Below are 14,504 nucleotides of genomic sequence, written 5' to 3' on the forward strand. Positions count from 1 at the left end.
TTAGTTCTATAAAGTTGAAATATTTTTAATGACAAAGTATTGGATATGATGTCATATAGTTTTTTGGTTCTCAACATGATTATTTGATCAGAAAGCGGAATAAGCCTCACGTGAGTCACTAAAACTGCGTTCAGACTGCAGGGCTTAATGCTCAATTTGGATTTTTTTGTGAAATCCGATTTTTTGGCCAGGTCGTTCACATTTCCAATTAAATGCGACTTTAATGTGTGAACATTAAACATTAAAAAACATTAAAGTGTCCCGCATGAACATGGGAGAACTCGACGACGTCACACACAGTGAGTGTGCTCAATGTTTACGGAAGTCCCTAAACACATATCCAAGTGGCCTGGGTCACATTTGACAAAAATCAGATCTGTGTCGTTCAGACTGTCATTAAAAGATCAGATACAGGAGCACAGGGGCCAAAAAATTAGATTTGGGTCACTTCACAGTACAGGGTTTAATGCGCAAATTTTATTTTTTTGTGATATCTGATGTTTTTGCGAGGTCGTTAACATTTCCAATTAAACGTGACTTGTATGTGATCTCCAGTGTGAACATTAAACACCCCAAAAGTGTCCCGCATGTGCACTGGAGGACACAATGACGTCACACACAGTGAGCAGAAGTCACCTAAAAACTCAGGGCTTGTCTCCCAAAATACGGTCCAGTTCTTTGTGAAATGGACAGTTTACACGTCCACGTCATTTCAAAAAATGCCCGGTTCAGATAAGATGCCTCCAAATTGACCTGAATACAGCGATTCCCATCAAATATTAATTAACTCACTAATCTTTCCTTCCTTTGACAAGACTCTGAGCCTGAAGTGTCGTTCAGACTGTCATTGAAAGATCAGATACAGGTCACATAGGGGTGAAAAAATTGGATTTGAGTCACTTCAGACTGCAGGGTTTAAGGCTCAGTCTGGATTTTTTTGTGAAACACAATTGTTTTGTGAGGTTGTTCACATTTCCAATTAAATGTGACTCGTATGTGATCTCCAGTGTGAACTTTAAATGCAGTAAAAGTGCCGCCTAAACATGGATGCAGAATTGAGCACTGGGAGATTTTAAAGTTGCTGTCGTACTGGAGCCAGAACATGTAAAGCTTATTTGTTTAACGGATGAGATTGAGCAGGAGAAAGACGAGGTTTTTGGCCATGGTGTTTTGTGGGAAGGCGGCAGCAACATCCGCAGAAAAAAATGTGTGGGTGAGGAGTTGCAGCCAAGACTGGTGGGATTGATATGTGCTTCGCCGCTTCATACGGAGTACAGACACAATTTGTGTCTGACGAGAAAAACGTTTGTGTACATTTGTAATGTGTAGGTGGGAGGAATGTGACCTGTCCGTTCAGACTGAAGTCGCATGTCAAAAGATCGGGTATGTATCGGTTTAAGGAGCACATATCCAAGTGGCCTGGGTCACATTTGAAAAAAATAAAAAATCTGATCTGTGTTGTTCAGATTGTCATAAAAAGATCACATACAGGTCACATAAGAGTGAAAAAATTCGAATTTGGGTCACTTCAAGCTACGGTCTGTACGTAGATTAAGTAAGTACAACGTCACCCATAGCATTCAGTTCCAGCCAAATGAAGTTCATTGAGACAATTATAGGGGTGAACTTGGAGTCATGACCCATTTTTGGAATTTTGTCCAGGAGTATTATAGCAACCAAAGAGCCAATCAGGAGCGAGGCTGTTCAAGGTAACTCCACTTCCCGTCCGCACCGCTGGTTTAGCAGGGAGCAGGCGCTTAGCAAGGCAAGGCAAGTTTATTTGTATAGCACAATTCGTACACAAAGTAATTCAAAGTGCTTTACAGAATAAGAAATACATTAAAATCATAATAAAAACAAATCAAAACATAAATAATCATGAAGATTAAAATTAAAAAAGAGAGACATAAATTGGAGAGAAGAGTGCGGAATGAAAACCTTTCAGTTATTTGCACAGTTAAACAGAAATGTTTTGAGTCTGGATTTAAACAGCGTCACAGTAGAGTCTGTCTCACATGTTCAGATTGTTCCAGGTTTTAGCTGCATGAACCTGAAACTCTGACTCCCCTTGTTTAGTTCTGACTCTGGGCACCAGCAGGAGGCCGGTCCCTGAGGTCCTCAGAGTGTGAGATGGTTCATATGACACTAACATGTCACAGATGGACTTTGGTGCTCGGCCATGGAGACACTTGTACAAGCAGAGCTGCTTTAAAGTCTATTCTCTGAGGCACAGGAGCCAGTGCAGAGACCTGAGACCAGGACTTATGTGCTTGTACTTCCTAGTTCGAGTAAGGACCCAAGCTGCAGCGTTCTGGATGTTCTGCAGCGTCTCACAGCTCGTTTGGAGAGACCAGTGAGCAGAACATTACAGTATCTAACCTACTGGAGACAAACGCATGGATAAGTTTCTCCAAGTCTGATTTAGACAGTAAACCTTTGATTTTTGCTATGTTTTTTAGATGGTAAAAGGCTGCAGATGTTATTGATTTGATGTGGCTGTTAAAGTTCAAGTCTGAGTCCATTATTACCCCGAGATTTCTTGCCTGATTTGAAGGTTTTAGAGAGAGAGAGACTGGAGGTGATGCTGACACTGTCCCTTTGTTTCTGTGGACCAAACACTATGACTTCAGTCTTGTCAGAGTTTAGCTGGAGAAAGTTGTTTTGCATCCACACACTGATCTGTTGGATGCAGTGACCAAGTGACTCCACTGGTCCATAGTCTCCTGCTGTCAGAGAGACGTAGATCTGAGTGTCGTCTGCATAATGTAGTAGGACATGTTATTGCTGCTTATTAACTGGCCTAATGGCAGCATGTAGAGATTGAACAACAGGGGGCCCAGGATTGACCCCTGAGGCACCCCACAGGTCAGGGCCATGTGATCTGAGACACAGTTTCCAATTTCAACAAAATACTTAGCAACGCTGTCAATCAAACCTGTTGCTACTTCCAGCTGGAAACGAACATTTTAAGACCAAAATGAGGAGACTGACAGCAGCAGTTGCAGAGAGAGTCGATGGAGGGGGCATGCAGTGGTTAGATCAGGAGTGTCAAACTCATTTTGGTCCGGGGGCTGTATCCAACCAACTTTGATCCCAAAGTGTCCGGATCAGAAAACTCATGGCATATAAACCCCCAAAATAACAATAAGTTCAAATATTTGTGCAGAGAAACACAAATCTATTACAGAAATCTTTTTTAATTGATGAACTCTTTCTTTTATAAAATATTATAATATCATGAACAACCTGAAACTTTAAGAAAAATGCAATTTCAACACAATGTTTTAACATTAACATTAATAGTCAATTTTTGTTGTAAAATCCTGCACTCGGCTCCACTTTTCTCATGTTGGACATTTTTCTGATGAGGGTGTCACGGTCAACAGTCAAAACGATCGTCCTTTAAGAGCGTTTGGAAAGAGACAAGTCTTCATTTGTGCTGCTCTGGTGGGAGGGGCCACGTACAGAGACACTGGAGACGCTGCTAATGCTAAGCGCCACAGAACATTACCAATATTTAAATAAAAAATATAATTAAAATATTTTAGTAGAAATAAGCCAAGGGCCAGATTAAAGGTCTTGGAGGGCCGGATCCAGCCCCTGGGCCTTAGGTTTGACACCTGTGGGTTAGAGGGTTAGATATGTACATACAGTCAAAAATTTAAACCAAAAATGTCTCAATTTGATCTGAATGGTCTCTACCTAACCCTCAGCCCTTGTAGTCAAGCATGAGTCAGTGCTAGTGCAGCGTCTGCAGCTCAAGGAGGGAATTCTGGAGGTTCTGAGTTTTCACATGAAGTCTGTCCATAAACTGAGAATGAGACAAACTTGGATGTGTCTCTACCTGCAGGTTAAGACTCTGGAGACACAGGTTCAGTTGTGATTGTTTTATGTTGTTTTAAGAGCGCAGGATACAAGTACAGTTGCTTCCAAACTTATAACCCTGCTCCTAAACTTCATCTCTCTGAAAGACCAATCACAGCAGACCTTTCCTCCGAAGCCTACTGTGACCTTCACCGTGTTGATCCAGTGTGTTGATCCTGGTCGTGTTCCTGAAGCAGAGGCTTGTGTGAGCGTCAGGGACAGAGGCTAATCCCACAGAGAAGAGGAGGATGAGGAGGAGGAGTGAAGTGTCAGGGCAGAGTTTGGATCACAGGGATCAGGAGGAGATCAGGGCTTACACTAATGAGACCAGCTTCACTTCAGCTCACTAACATGAACATTACTGCACTAATATGACACTTTATGGACATTCTAATATGGATTTCAAAAGACTGTTCTAATGTGATGCTCTGTGGTGTGTGCAAGCTGGTTAAAAGCCCTGTGCCCATGTAAATATGTTCGCTGTGTACTATCTGCATCTTCAAAGGTTGTTACTGATTGATATTCAGGAAGTTTGCAGTTAGCATGCTAGTTTTGCTAGCATTAATGGGATGGAAAACTCCACTCTTGTCTCCAAAAGTTTTGAAAAAAGCTCATAAAACTCTTTTATTAAGTGGTTTAAGATGAATATTGTGATTTAAAATATCCACTTTATAACAGTGATCCAATAAATTATGTGCAATAAATTATAAGACTCAAGCACTATAGGCGAGTTTCATTGTTGACAAAAGCGCGCGTTGCATGCTGGGAATTATTTTGGTCGGCGGCAAGAAACACTAATTCAACATGACGGACGGAGCAAGAAAGCATGTAAAGGGTATTGATCCCGGTTATTTATCCACTCTAACGGCAGAGGACCCAAGACCATTTGACCAGAAATTGGTCATAAGCATCGATGGAGCCAAATCACCCTTTTCAACCCCGACAGAACCTGGACCAATCCAAATTTCTGGTCAGAATTACCAACTACCTGGACAAATATTCACTTTGGCGATATCCACAATGACTTGGTGGAAACTCCTGGGCCATTCACAGCAGAAAAGATGAAAACCTCCAAGAGTCTCGATGTGTTGTTGAACTTGTTGGAGTCCACGGTTTGCTAGGATCTTCTACGTTTGCTCTGGGGATGTTTGAAAGCCGTTTAATTCACTGTTAGCGGTTCTTTTCACTCAGAATACGAAAAAGACATTTTCCTTCTTCCGTGCTTCTATTTGTGTATCCAATAATGCAGCAGGAATTTACCATTATCGGGGAGAAATACTCGAGGTTACACACTGTGTTTGACGCTACCGTGTTTCTTGCCTCTGACCAAAATATTTCCCAGCAGCAACGCGGGCTTTTAATAACAATGACGTCAGCTGAAACTCACCTATATGTGTTCTTTAAAGCTCGGATATGTCCAAATCCACTTTATTTCTATAGCACATTTCTGAAACAAAGCAGTTTCCAAAGTGCTGCTCAGAGATCATAAAATGAAGACTGCTAAAATGAGATCATACCAGCCCTAAAACAATAAAACCAGTCAAATCAAATAAAAGCCAAACCATAAAAATAATAAAATAGCAATAAATAAGTGAAATAAATAAAAGACACAGAGGACCAAACAACTCATGCGGTGTTAAAAGCCAGAGAATAAAAGTGGGTTTACGACAAGACCTAAAACACTCCACTTGTGTTCCAGAGTCTGGGTCCGGCCACAGGGTCAGCAGTTAGTGCACACCAAACGTTCCATTCCAACCAGAATTTCCATTCGAACCAGAAGTCATTGGTGTGAAAGCTTTAATTGCACTTTTTTGAGGTCTTGTCAAGGGGACAAGACCTCAAATGCCAAACTCTGGTGCAGTCCTTCTGGAGAGAACGTGAACTGGGGTCCAAACCACCGTGCTGAACTGAGCGCTTGTCAGGGTTAAGTGGTGTAAGGGCGGCTGGGGTCGTGTTCATTCGCCTGCCTCGTGGCTGGCGGTCCATAGATTTGCAAGTTTGAGTTTCCCATGCCTGAGGAGCCAGAGGCCAGCTTCCACTTGGGGGGACAGGAACTGACCCGCGCCATTCGTACCCCATGGAAGGGCACCATGAGAAGGCCACTGGGTGAGACGCTGTGTCTTGAAAGTGCATTTAATTAAGTAACTGTGACTGAGATTAATTGTTCTTACCCTCTTTTGTTGTCTGCCTCAGGTGTTCTGGCTAAAAGAGTCCCAGCGGAGCAGGTACACACATATTTTAGCTCTTTTTTTTAGTATTTCTATATAAGAAACACTGCTAATTTAATAAAGATATGTATTTTTGTAATCCGGTTTAATTGAATCATTGTAAGCACGGTGCAGTATGGTGAACTTTTAAAGCTCGGATATGTCCAAATCCAAATCCACTTCATTTCTATAGCACATTTTACAAACAAAGCAGTTTCCAAAGTGCTGCTCAGAGATCATAACATGAAGACAACAAAAAGGTAAATTGCTAAAATGAGATCATACCAGTCCTTAAACAATAAAACCAGTCAAATCAAATAAAATCAAAACCATAAAAATCATAAAATAGTAGTAAATAAAAGACACAGAGGATCACACAACTCACACGGTGTTAAAAGCCACAGAATAAAAATGCTGTGTTGTTTTAAGTCTTGTCTTAAGACGAGACATAAAACTCTCCACTGTGGGGGCTGTTTGGACATGGGTTGGGGCCCCGGTTTTAAGGGTGCTTTCACACCGTCACCAGTTGGCGTGCACCGAACCAGAAGTTCTTCGTTTGGTTCGTTTTCATTGGTGTGAAATCTTCCCCCTCAGCTCCACACTAAATCTAAATCCATTTAACTCCGCACCAAATGCCAAACTCTGGTGCAGTCCTTCTGGAGAGAATGTTAATCGAGGTCCAAACCACCGCCCTGAATTGAGTGCTCGTCCCGGTTAAGGGGTGTGATGGGGTCTGAAGTCAGGCTCGTAGGCCTGCCCCACGGCTGACTGTCCATAAGTTTACGGGTTTGAGCTTTCCATGCCCGAGGAGCCAGAGGCCAGCTTCCATTTGGGGGGATAGGGACCCACGCTGTTTGTACACCACGTACGAGAAGGCCACTGGGTGAGACGCTGTGTCTTGAAAGTGCATTTAATTAAGTAACTGTGACTGAGATTAATTGTTCTTACCCTCTTTTGTTGTCTGCCTCAGGTGTTCTGGCTAAAAGAGTCCCAGAGGAGCAGGTACACACATATTTTAGCTCTTTTTTTTGTATTTTTATATAAGTAAAGACTGTCACATTAATAAAGATTTGTATTTTTGTAATCTGATTTAATTGAATAAATGTAAGCACTGTTTTTGATATGGTGAACTTTTAAATACTGAAATGATTTACTTGTACTTACCTGGATTTGGAGATGAGCTCATCCAGTTAAAGGAGGTGGCTGATAAAAGGAGCCAGCCTCAGCTTGTCCGTGTGTTGAGGTTCTGTGTGTGTGCAGGCTGCAGCCATGCTGGTTTTTAACTTTGTCCCATCTTTGTAAATATTTATAGACTTTTTTGTGATGGTGGAATAAATGCACTTTGGGTCTGCACTGGAAAATCATCTCAGCTCTACTCTACTCTTAAAATGTTCAAGTTGCTACCCATGCCCTTACATTTATAAACAAATGTGACTGCTGTAAAGGTCAAGTGAGCTCTTATATACTTCCAGTCTCCTGGTTTCTCATCTCTGGGATACTAAATCAGGTTACTGTGTTTACCTAGACACTCACATAACCAGGATACTCCAAAAATATCAAAGGGATACTCGAGTGCATGTACTGTAAATGTTCTGTGTTTTCCAAAGACTTCATTTCATAATCAAAAGATGTAATTACAGTAAAATTTTTTGTTTCAGGATAACATTTTTTTTACGCGTTACATTTGAACAAAGTTGAGAGTTATTGTGAACGTGTTAAATAAAGTTTGACTGACTTATCTAACTATTGTGTTTGGTTTAATGCGGCTTATAGTCCAGTGTGGTTTATCTGTGAAAAAAGTTTGAAAATAGACTATTCAATGACAGTGCGCCTTATAATCCAGAGCCTCTATAGTGCGCAAAATACAGTAAATATTGAAATATTTAGTACTGAGTCATGAGGAGTAGCAGGGTGTTTGTGAACGTCCCTGTGTGTTTCAGGTGATAACACACTCACTGTTCATGACTCAGTGTGAAACAGACGACTAAAGTCCCTCCAGAGACAGAGGGACAGACGTGAGCTGGACGTGGGTCTGGTGGACTCGTCCATGAAGCTCACGGAGAATCATCTGTTTTTCTCATGTCTCTGCTGCTCTATAGAACGATTTATCCACACGCTGACTCACAACCTCATGACCCGCAGTCAGCACAAGGACAGAGAGAGAGGGAGGGAGGAGAGAGAGAGAGAGGGAGGGGGGGGAGGAAAGAGCAGAGGAAGACAGAGAAAGAGAGAGAGAAGAGCAAAGGAGGAGAAAGAGGGAGACAGAGGGAAAGAACAAGAGAGAGAGGGGGGAGAAAAGAACAGAGGAGGACAGAGAGGGAGTGGGGGGGCAGAGGAGGACAGAGAGAGAGAATGAGCACAGGAGGAGAAAAGAGCAGAGGAAAGAGAGAGAGGAGGGGAGGAAAGTGTAGAGGATGACAGAGAGAGAGGGAGAGAGTCTGAGTGTAAGAGAGAGGGTAAAAGATCAGAGGAGAGAGAGAGGAAAGAGAGGAGAGGGAAAATCAGAGGAGAGAGAGAGAGAGAGAGGAGAGAGAGGGGTAAAAGAGCAGAGGAGAGAGAGAGAGAGAGAGAGAGAGAGAGAGAGGGTAAAAGATCAGAGAGAGAGAGAGAGAGAGAGAGAGAGAGAGGGGTAAAAGATCAGAGGAGAGAGAGAGAGAGAGAGAGAGAGAGAGAGAGAGAGAGGGGTAAAAGATCAGAGAGAGAGAGAGAGAGAGAGAGAGAGAGAGGGAAAAAGATCAGAGGAGAAGAGAGAGAGAGAGAGAGAGAGAGAGAGAGAGGGTAAAAGATCAGAGAGAGAGAGAGAGAGAGAGAGAGAGAGAGAGAGAGAGAGAGAGAAAAGATCAGAGGAGAGAGAGAGAGAGAGAGAGAGAGGGTAAAAGATCAGAGGAGAGAGAGAGAGAGAGAGAGAGAGAGAGAGAGAGAGAAAAAGATCAGAGAGAGAGAGAGAGAGAGAGAGAGAGAGAGAGAGAGAGAGAGGGTAAAAGATCAGAGGAGAGAGGAGAGAGGAGAGAGAGAGAGAGAGAGAGAGAGGGGGGTAAAAGATCAGAGGAGAGAGAGAGAGAGAGAGAGAGAGAGAGAGAGAGAGGGGGGTAAAAGATCAGAGAGAGAGAGAGAGAGAGAAGAGAGAGAGGGGGGGAGGAGTAAAGATCAGAGGAGAGAGAGAGAACGGGAGGAAAAAGTAGAGGGCAGAGAGAGGAGAGAGTTTGAGTGAGAGAGAAAGGACAAGAGCAGATGAGAGAGAGAGAGAGAGAGTAGAGGATGACAGAGAGAGAGAGAGATTAAAAGGGCAGAGGAGAGAGAGAGAGAGAGTGGAGGAGGAGAGGTGATAAGAGGTTGAAGTGTGACGAGTGGGAGGAGACATACAGAGTTCACACAATGACAAACCAATCAGATCTTCTTCTCATTAGTGCGTCTACGTGTCACTGTGTCCGTGATGGATTTTCTGCAAACATTTGTGTTTCGTGCACTTCTCCTTCACATTTGATTTAGTTTGTCTCATTTTTGTGACTCTTGACCTGATTTTTCATGTTTTACATCATTTCAAATTATAAATCAGATCTTAAGTCCTGATAGTTACACTTATGTGAGCAGGACTTTTTTACAATTTGTGATTTCATGGACCACAACTTTGTACTTCTACTTCTGTAATATTATTTTGAAGTAACGATAGTCATGTATTATGTAAAACTGATTCTTGTGAGCTTTAAGTCATGTTAGAATGTTGTTACCGCCTCAAAAACAGACCTGGACTTGTGTTTTGTTTTGTTTCATTTAAATATATTTATTATTAGTCTGTCTATATCTCCAAAGCTCAAAATGCTCGGTTCCACGTTGTGATGTCATGAAGTGGTCGTTTTCAAGTGAACGGCTCCTTTTATCTTTTGTTCAATACACAGTAAAAAGAAGAGTGTTAAAATTGACTCTCAGAGAATCCATTTTTACATTTTCCAACAGGGTCCAATCTGTTCTAGATTTAATTTAATATTTCCAAAAATGTTAACTAAGTAACACTGGACCAAAGTTCCTGTTTAACCCTGAAATCAAAAGTTAACACAAGACGTGCTTCACAGGGTCATTTTATACTTCCACTGTCCAGGACTAATGCAAATTAAAACATTTCACGTTGTATCTTCTGCACATAAACAAGCACAATTTGGGTTTTGGAACATCCATTACACAATAGTTCTGAAATCTTACTGATTCTTGGAGACAGTCACAGACCAGGAACTATGAAAGTCCGACTATTGCTCCTCCCCCCGCCCGTCCTGAGAAAACACAGGCTCCGCCCTCCAAACGTGACGTAGGCGACGAGTGAGCTGCCCTTCCTCCGCCATCTCAGGGAGGGAGGGGGAGACAGGCGTGACCCTGATAGTGGTAGAAATAAACTTTTATTCATCATGGAGATACAGCGCGTTCAGCCGCATGTGTTGGACCTGGAACCGGACGAGGACTTTGAGGAGCACGAAGCTCAAGCACCGCGTCCACATCAACTGAACATTACTGATTGGTAAAGTATTAATAAACACTAGTAGATCAACTTATTATATCGTGTTGACTGCAGTGTAGAACGATGACCTTATGTTGTCGCTTTTGTTTATGTGTGCATGTGGGAATTGTCAGACGATGCGTGGTGGAGGTGGTGGAGACGGTGGAGATGGTGGAGGGGGGCAGGTGTGAAGCGTTTTGTGCTATGTCAAACGCGTCATAGGTGTATCTGCCGCGTCATCGTTGTAGCAGCTTTAGTTCGTTGTCACGTGGGAGGGTGACAGAAATACGCTGCAATTTGTTAAAAAAAAAACACAGAATCAATCTAAAAACCACTTGGGCGACATATACAAGGCCCACACATCACTCTTAGAAGGTAGAAAGATCTGAAAAGTTGATTTTGCATGAGATGGGCCCTTTAAAAGAACAGTTCTGTACAGAGCGATAACACTTTGGAACACACTCCCCCAAACTTTAACTGTTCACAAGCATGAACCAAGTTTTAAGAAAATGTTAAAGAAATATATTTAGTCACGAGTTATTCATTGTAATTTATTAGATATATTATAATTAATGTTTATGATGTAGTTACTGTGGAACAGGACTGTATCAACTTATGTGTGAACTTTTTTAGTTATAATGGAACTTTTTATCGTAAATTATTCCAACTTGGACCCCAGGAAGAATAGTCTTTACCCCGGTATAAGACTAATTTGGATACAATAAAGAAATACATAAAACAAAAATAAATATTAACGTTTTGAGAGTAAATAGATAACACTTAGTGTTATCCTGATTTATGCCGGGCGTACACTGTGTGATATTTTTGGTCGTGTTACTCTGCCCCAGCTTAAACTGTACGACCAAATCACAGGGTTTAAAAGTTCACAACTCACAAATCATGTTCTCACACTGAACGAAACCGATGTTCAGATGCCCGCGCACACTGTACATTCACATAACGATTGGAGCTGTTGTTCCAGAAGTAGAAAACACAATGCTGATCCAGGCAAAAAACAGACATGCTGCCTTGGCAGTTTGTGCCATTCTCTGTGCAGACAAACCCAAAAAGAAGAGGTGTCAAATATGGTCAAAGAAATGTCTGGGCAGACGTGGGCAGACGTGGGCAGACGTGGGCAGTACCGGTTGTCAGTTCTTCAGAGGGAACTGGAGGTAAGTAGCATCAAGTTCTTTACCAAACTTCTGTTCTTTGTTGCTCGATTAGCTGCGTCTCCATGTCCTGTGTCCAAAACACTCACCGGCGCCATCGTCCTCCACAACCTCATGTCCTGCTTCCACTTCTGTGTCTGCACATGCTCAGTCTGACAGGTTCTGGCAAATCGGCTCATGGAGCAACTTCAACAGAGAGAAACCCTCACGAGAGGCGACTGGATTTCAAACAGGTTTGATTTTTTTGCGACCTTTGAATGTCGATCAGGAGCTGGTCGTGAGGTATTAATCGATTTTCTTTACCCCATGTTTACTACACGAAGCACCACACATGATGAAGCCAAAACTCGTCCCGATCCCCAAAACAGTTGCACGAGTGAAAAATCGGCTCAAAAAGGATCAAAAATCGCATAATGTAATGCTTTAACTAAACAACACACAGAGGTGTTTTATTTTTACATTTTATTTTTAGTTTATTTAAGATGAAATTCTGTACAAAACTGGTGTTCTCTTGCTGGAGTTTGAAGTGGTGGGTGGGAAGATTAAGGAAAATTTAATGAACACTAATGGAAATTGAATGAACACTTGGGGAAATTGAATGAACACTTGGGGAAATTGAATTAACACTAGTTGAATTCACTTCATCCAGATCAACTCTAGCAAACAACCCCAACTCCAACCCCCGTTTAACTCTCACATAGCTAAAATATCACTTTTTGTACTAAAAACAACTCTGAAATATTTTACCCTGAAATTTTAACCCTCCAGTTTTTGCTGTGTAGAGATTGGAAATTCCAGAACTGAACTTATCCAAATGATTCTAGTGAAGGTGTATGGAGTTTAAAAACACAGTGGAGCACTTCCTGTATTACCACATGACATCACAAGGTGTTTTTAATTTGAGAGAAGGAGCAGGGTTTGTGAGTTAAACATGTGGGAATGGAACAAAACACAACTCCAGGTCTGTTTGTGATGAGGAAACAACATTAGAACATCAGAAAAGAGCGTGATATATAAGACCTTTTATGTTTTTATTTTCATCGTGGTCTTGGAATCGCTGAAATTGAGTTTAAAATGTCAGTATCGTGACAACGCTAGAGTCTGTTTTTGCTTGTTCTCCCTGCAGCGTAAACATGGCTCCACCTGTCCACAGAGAAAAAAAGTTTAAGGGCCTCAGTCTCATTAAGTTTGTGAAGTTTTTTTTTTCTTTTTTCTTAAGAACACGTTTTACAGTCTTGTTAGAGAAAGGCTCCACAGGCTCCAGGAGACACACTTTCATTCAGCCTGATTTATGGCCAACACAAAAAGAAAGGAGGAGGAGGGGAAAGAGGGGAGGAGAGAAGAGGAGGAGGCATTTACCAGCAAAGTAAACTGTCAGCACCTCTCCACAGAACCGACCTGTGACCTGGCTCCATGGAGATATGTTTTAGGAGCTTTCTACCATGTTATAACACTGTTCTCTCTTCCGGAAACATGCCTGAAGATCCATGTATGTTTGAGTAATTTAGTGATCTCTCCCGGGCCCTATTCAAACCCTCCTTACAGTTTGCTGTAAGATTCTGTACAAAGCTCCGCCCACAAGTCTACATCACCCATGATCCAACACGACCATTCTCCACCTCAGATGTCATGCAGTGAAATGTTCATATTACAGTGAAATGTGTCAGAAAAAGTTTGTTTCGACATTTTTAAAAAAAATAGATTTTTACATAAGAACTTAAATAAAGATGGAAGGTGCTAAGTTTTATCCAGTTTTGAAATGGTTTACTTTTTTATGGAAAAAAAATAAAAATTTAGTACCAGAGTTCCACATCGCTGCCGCTGTATTGAAACGTTGTGGTGAAGAGGGAGCTGAGCCAAAAGGCAACGCTCTCGATTTACTGCTCAGTCTACGTTCCTCCACTCACCTCTGGTCATGAGCTCTGGGTAATGATCAAAAGCACAAGATCGCGGATACAAGCGCTCCAAATGAGTTTCCTCTGCAGGGTGGCTGGGTGCTCCCTTAGAGATAGGGTGAGGAGCTTGGAGTAGAGCTGCTGCTCCTCCATGTCGAGAGGAGCAGCTGAGGTGGCTTGAGCACCGGATTCCTCCTGGATGTCTCCCTCAGGAGGTGTTCTGGGCATGTCCCACCAGAAGGAGGCCCCGGGGAAGACCCAGGACACACTGGAGGGACTCAGGCCACGTTCAGACTGCAGGGCTTAACACTCAATTCCGATTTTTTTGTGAAATCCGATGTTTTTGCGAGGTCGTTCACATTCCCAATTAAATGTGACTTGTATGTGACTTCAGTGTGAACAGTAAACGGCCCAAAAGTGTCCCACATGTGCACTGGAGACATGATGATGTCAACCACAGGAGCGTGCTCTGTGTTTATGGAAGTTGTCCAAACATGGACGCAGCATTGAGCACCTGGAGATTTGAAAGTTGTTCTCGTACTGGAGCCAGAACATGAACAACTTACTTGTTTTAAGGAGGAGATTGAGAAGGAGAAGGACGAGGTTTTTGGCCGTGGTGTTTTGTGGGGCAGCGGCAGCGACGTCCGTTGAAAGGAACATGTGGATGTGGAGACGTAGCCAAGAGTGGTGAGTGGTGATGTGCTTCGCTTCAGTGACACAGAGTTCATTAACAATTTTCGCCGACTTCAGTGCAGAATAGTGACTGTTATGTCCCCTATGTCCAACAAGGGACACAACGTGTATAAAACAACCCTTGAGGTAAAGTCGGTTTGGCAACTTTTTATTTTTCAGCCAAACATTCACCAAAGTGCTCAAAGAACAA

The sequence above is a fragment of the Boleophthalmus pectinirostris genome, unplaced genomic scaffold, assembly GCF_026225935.1.
Source record: "Boleophthalmus pectinirostris isolate CB_2022bp ecotype Guang Dong unplaced genomic scaffold, ASM2622593v1 HiC_scaffold_6, whole genome shotgun sequence".
Lineage (NCBI taxonomy): Eukaryota > Metazoa > Chordata > Actinopteri > Gobiiformes > Gobiidae > Boleophthalmus > Boleophthalmus pectinirostris.